Source organism: Branchiostoma belcheri, unplaced genomic scaffold (assembly GCF_001625305.1).
Source record: "Branchiostoma belcheri isolate BF01 breed outbred unplaced genomic scaffold, Haploidv18h27 scaffold136, whole genome shotgun sequence".
In the NCBI taxonomy this organism is placed as follows: Eukaryota; Metazoa; Chordata; class Leptocardii; order Amphioxiformes; family Branchiostomatidae; genus Branchiostoma; species Branchiostoma belcheri.
The window spans coordinates 175665-182293 of NW_017802780.1; the positions used below are offsets into that span (position 1 = coordinate 175665).

The following is a 6629-nucleotide window of genomic DNA, read 5'->3' on the forward strand; positions in this document are numbered from 1 at the left end:
GGGTCGTGTTTAAGGAGAAGAATACAGGTGATGTTTTTAGTGTCGTTTGTGCTTGCCTCAAAGTATGTGACACTGCTCGTCTCGGTGTTAAGTATGACAGCAATGGTCCCCATGCTCGCATTCCCTACTCCCATAGAAACTAGTTGTAAGCTTGAGCTATCTTTCAAGGCCACTGTAATCCCCAGATTGTGTTGCCATGCCTGTCTGCACATATCTGGATAGTGATCCGCATTTTTCCCTGTTTCGTCATTGGTAGCAATGACGACTAGCGGTGGTTCACTGGCAATATATTTTTGAACGCTATTGGACTCAGAAGGCATCAAACACAGGCCACGGAAGTTCCCTGGTATGTGACGAGGAACCATCTCTTCTGAATCAAACTTCCAACAAATAGACTTTAGATTTGGTTCGGGATGTTGTGTAACACACAGATAGAAGTTGGGGACTTCGACGGATACAGTCTGAATGGTGGACTGTACCTCACCATGGATCGTAAGACTCCACGGCATTCTGTGAGGTACTTTATCGCCTACTGTAACTAAACTGTTACCACCGGCAGCAAAGTTTATCATTTTCATCATAAACTGTGTCAACTCCCGATCTAGACAAGACAGAGCATTTTTCTCCAGGTGCAAATCAACGAAGTTGTTGTGTTCAAATGCCCAGGCAGGGATGCTTCTGATATTGTTATACCCCAAGTACAAGTAGGAAATATCAGGTTTGTCTATAACAAAGGAGAGGCCTACACCCTGACCAACAAACCAAGTTATATCAACCACCTGAATCTGATTGTGCTCAAGGTTCAGGAGGACAAGTCTAGATAGGTCCGTGAAGCACCCTGGCTCAACCTGCGTTATCCTGTTATTGGATAAGGTCAAGAAGCTGAGCTCCTTTAAACCCGTGAACCACTTCTTTTTGATTTGTGTCAATCTGTTGAAATCAAGGCCGAGTGTGTTTAGGGACGAAAACTCACTTAGGGTGTTTTCTTCTATGTCTTCAATTTCATCCTCAAAAAGGAGTAAATTGTGCACTGCAGAATGGTTTAAGACCGGTAGATTGTTATCTGATAGTACATGAACTGAGAAGCCTGTTATCGCCAGTACCTTCGCGTCAAGAAAACAGGGTGCTGAAACAGGTATTCTGCTAGCGTTAACTTCTCCCTGTTTCTTACATAAGATACATGGCTCTAAGTGGTCCACAACGGGTACGGGTACTTTTAGTGTGTTAAACTCACATTCGAACAAAGATTCTTTCCGACACAGAGAAAGACACGGGTTCGCTAAAGAGATGGGTACAGTCACCAGGACCAGACTGAGAAACAGCATTGTTATGTCAGGTTTTCAAAGGTAACGCTACACACAATGGGTTGTAACGGGCATTCACACTAACCTGATTAGTATACTGCAGTGCGTCCAATTCTTGACCGTGTTTGTCCCTGTCCAAAGAAAGGCGCTGTGCGCAGTCAATATGGAATTATATTGGCACACCAGACACCAGATACAGTACGCTCGCTGTTTATGTCATGTGTATGCAGCGGTGTCAGAATTTTCACCAAACTATATCCCTGACACACGACCACGCCGACTATTTTAATATGAATTGGATCCAAAAATTTTGATGAAAACATTGTTGACAGGGACAGTGCTTGGGGGCATGCAATGAAGACATCCTATTTCCTGATTCTCGGACTAATTTCCACATGCTATACCTGTCAACCCTACCGGGAGATGTGTAGCAGATAATCCTACGATCCAAGTTATATGGATGATATAAATTGTATATAGGAATACCCAAACTTGGCAAATTTATCACCTTTGGTTTGTGACCACTTTCTTCAGGCTCCAGCTAAGTTCCAGACACATGATCACACGATCCGTTATAATTATGGAGGAGATACATGAGAGCAATATTGTTGATGAAAGAATTGTTGATGAGGCATGTCATTTCCTGCCTCTCGGCCTTACTTCTTACATACTCCATATCAACACTACAGGGGAAGGATGTATAATACGTCAATTCATGTTATAAATTATTGTTTTGGGGAAACAAGACAAACTACATATAATTCCCAGACACAAGGCTACGCCATCCGTTGCAATATAAGAGTTATTATGTGAGCAATTTTACCGGTTGTGATACTATGATGAAAGAATTGTTGACGAGGACAGTGCTTAGGGGCATCTTATTTCCTGACTCCTGGACTCATTTCTACATGCTTCCTGTTAGCCCTAAAGGTGGTGGGAGGGGAGGGGGGTTGATGATTAGAAAATGCATGTGGCTTGTCTTCAAGTTAAGATTAAGAATAAGATTTTTTCAGCTAAAGATTGATCATTACGCATTTCCCCATAGTCATGTAAAAGCCATAGGTTTTAGGTAATTTGTACTTCATTTGCTGAGGCTGTGAGGATGTAATGTCGCCCAATCAACAAAATAAATTTTCTTAAATAATCCACTGCTGTCACGTTTCTTTTTGGGCTGTGTGCTAATAAGTATAATAAGATAACCTTCAAATAATTTTTGTGCTCAAAAGTACAGGCGGTATTTCAGTATTGTTTGATTAGGGCGCAGAGATCTTATACTTGAACTTGTGAGAATATGTCAATACATAAAATGTTGTCACCATTTCGTTACATCTTGTGAAAATAATCTTTAGAATGTAAATTTTACAGCGGTGCAAAATTAGGATGCTTAGGAATCCAAATACGTTGTTAAGTCTTAACACTGCTGTTAGTGCTCTGTCCCCTGCATAACGGTACGGTTAAAAAAAAGTGGCCAGTTATTCTAATAACCGAACATTTTTTTCATTATTCACCATGATGTCAAGGCCTGACAACCAATGGGAGATGGAGGCTTCGCATTGTTCGACGTCGCCTGGCTATATGATAATACATGTAACATTTCTTCTCTGGTCCAGCTGAAACAAAAATATTGCAATTTAAACGGACCGCCCGTTGTGTTGTGTCCTGCGGCATTTCTTTGACGGCATAACTATTTCAATGAGAAAAATTTTCCTTAAAACTATCTTGCCGCTTGTTACCTTTATATCGAAGCTATTGTTCCTTTTCCTGGTTTAAAGAGTGCTAAAATATACACATGTACTTTAATAATAAAATAATGCTTGACAAAACGGCCGTTAAGTGCAACACTAGTGATGATGACAATAAAAATAAAAATTCACATACATCTCATGACAGACCAAGACACTGCGGAGCGACAGTCTTGTCAAAATTGATTGATGAACTCCAATCATCCGACAAGGCCTTTTCACACTTATGACCTCGGGGTGGGTCATTAATTTTCAATGGTCGCTAAAACATTAGAGTAACATACTAACTCCAGGACATACAAGTAAATACTTAAAGCACTTGACTGCTAACAGGCAAGTATTAATATTTATATCATACAGGAGCCAAGGTGTTTGTTTTTGTTCCATGTATTTGACATGTGTGTAGTTAAATGATGTATTTCTTTTGACCTTCGGTAGGAGACCTTGGGGAAATAAATGTAGAATAAAGAAAGGTATTCAGACCTCAATTTTATGCTTGTAAACTGTTCGCGTACTTACTGGGGTAATTACATTTCTACACAAAAGCTCTGTGAAAGGCTCTTAGTAGTCATAGTTTTATTGGCTCGATTAGTTTTTACGATTCAATGGTGTTCGTTTTTATTGTATTTCTTTAATTTACCATGACAGGAATGGGTGCGGTGTTCTCATGTTGTGGAGCACCTGTAGCAACGACCTCGGTCAGTGAGGGTGACGCTCTCGACGCTCTTTTGACTGGTCACGAATTTTGTTGACTACTCATAGAAAACTCCCGCTGCGAACGCCACGAACATGAGAAAGACAATACAAAGTCGCTCGGTCTACCGAGTCGTACTTGTATGGACTTTGCTTCAACTGGTGACTCAAGCACAAGGTAGGACATGTCCTCAAAATTACCCTTCAATCAACACTACTATTCTACCCATTCTGCAGACCAAAGAAATTCGAGACGATCCAACTGAACAAAGTTTTCAGTTGTAAAAAAAAGATGAATGAGCAAACGTATGATATTGTTGGAATTTACTATATATTGATACCTTAAAATATCAGAGTTATGATAAAAAAATCAAAAACTGGTATTTACCAAGAACTATCGCAGGGTGAAACTCGTTACCACAATGTAAAATAGAGGCATTTTTACTAGAAAGCTTTAAACAACTCTTGTAGTTAGATGTACAAAGATAGGGAGATCGTTAGGTGCAACATAGCTAACTCGCGCCGCGTGCCTGAGAAGTTGGTTTGTTACGCCGAAGGGCAGGTACACTGGCTGTACTTATGCGGATACAGATATCTTCTTGAATCGCAATTTGAACTCCATACACAGATGTTGAATGAAGTCGAAGCAGTCGGTGTCTAACTTAAAATGTACAATTTTAAGCTAGACAACTGTGAATCATGTCCTAATACAATAATTTTTTTCTTAGCTAAACAACCGGTATTTTCTTCATTGGGAGTGGGGACATGGCCATTATCTTTTTTAAGCTTCCCATCCTTTCCATCAATATCTTTCAAAACGGACTGAACAAAAACAGACTTAAGCTTAAAGAATACGATTGTTACCTGTACCAACAAAATCACAACGCATTTGCAAGTAGTTGTCTGTAAAGTAAAATGTGGTGTGATGTAGAATAAGCGATTTGCATTTGAGATAGAGATGAAAAATATCTTCTTTATCATAGCGTCAAATTGCTAGGGATTGCAACAAACACTATCGCTTGGTCTTCAACATGCTTCTTTATAATTATTTCATCATACCCTGCTGTGGTTATTTTTGTCATGGTTTTGTCAAATGTTGTGGATAACTGAGCAGTAAGTTTGTGTCATTCTATGGCTGTGTTGCCAAGGTGGCATCAACAAGTGCCGTGAAGATATTCGCAAAACTAATCCTCCAAAACGTAGCTTGAATAATTGATGAAGGAGCTGCAATGTAGTATTATAATGGCGGTTTTATGATCAATCCAAGGACACCTCAAGGATAAAATGATGTTCGCCTGATCTAAAAATGCCAATATACGCGATATTTGCGCAGAAAAATTAATGAAACCCTCGTTAAAATGTTTAATAATTTTGACATTGTGCAAACACTGTTTTCTTTACAACCTGGCAGAACACACCTAAAACGTTATCCACGATGGAAAAAATTGGGCCGAAAAGTCCTACTCTGCTACTATGGACCTATCTATACTGGGGGAGGGGGTAAAAATGCCTCGTTAAATGTTAATATTTTTTTACGATCTGACAGAACACACCAGAATATAAGTATGCAATACGTATATTCTACCACTGCTTATCCTGGATCCCGGACGAACTATCGGTACACTTTATTGCTGCGTTTGTACAAATGGTATATCTGTAATATCTTATATTCACGTAGTAGGCCAAACTGTTGGTTTTGTACCGCATCTATTGAATTGTCGAAAAAAATAGCCGCAAGGCTACGTGTATTTTGAATGTTGCAAAGAATATACATTTTTACGTTGTTTTTATTGAATCTCTAAAGCAAGGGGTATTAACAGACTTGCATGTCTGTCACAGGTGCTGCAAACAAATAAAGGGAATACAAAATTACTTACAAATGTAACAGAAGCAACCTCAATACAACGTACTAAAATATACATTTATTCTGTTGTTTCACGCCTCCTACAAAATTCCGTTCCCTTGAATGCAGTTTTTTGTTCATCAGTGTCATCCGGCATCAAGGCTAAGCAGTAGAAGGAGGTGTGGGACGATAACGTTTTAGGTGTTTCCTGTCAGATTGTAAAGAAAGCAGTGTTTACACAATGTCACAATTATTAAACATTTTAACGAGGATTTCAGTATTTTTTTCTCCGCAAAGATCGCGTATATTGACATTTCTAGATCAGGCGAACATCATTTTATCCTTGAGGTGTCCTTGGATCATAAAGCCGCCATTTAAATATCACATTGCAGCTGCTTCATTAATTATTCATACGACGTTTTGGAGGACGCGTATTGCCCATTTGTACACATCATTTGTTGATGCCACATTAGCAACACAGCAATATAAAGGTAAAAACGCATTGATAAATGTATCCACAACATCTCTTGAAAAGCGACCATGACTAGACTAACACCAACAGAATATGATGAATCAATTATAAAGAAGCATGTTGAAGACCAAGCGACTATGGTTGATTGCAATCCCTAGAAAAATGACACTATGCTAAACATATATTTTTCTATCTCTATCTTAAATACGAATCGCTCACATTACATATTCCACAAAAGGTTCAAATAAACGTCTATTTTCAATATATTTTAGGATTTATCTTGAAAAAATATTTTTGAAATTAAAGAGTGAATATCCAAAATGGCGAATTGCTTAAATATGCACACCGATGACGTCATTTTTTTTCACCGGTGTTGCTACGGACAACATAAGTCTTGGCAGACCTTTAAACTATTTCATAAACAATTTTGTTAACGTTTTGTTGTATACCATTACGGTTTAAGTAATAGCCTATCTAGACGATTTTGGCCAATAAAATCACATTAATGACATTAAAATTGTTCACCATTGCACACCATTCCCTAAAAAAATTGTAGTCATACGTACAATCCCACA

The 6629-nt window shown here is 38.7% G+C and overlaps 1 pseudogene; it reads left to right on the forward strand.

Annotated features, from left to right (window-relative positions):
• The first annotated feature begins 413 nt into the window (after window positions 1-413).
• LOC109464296 overlaps window positions 414-6629 on the forward strand; it is a 27615-nt pseudogene continuing 21399 nt past the window's right edge.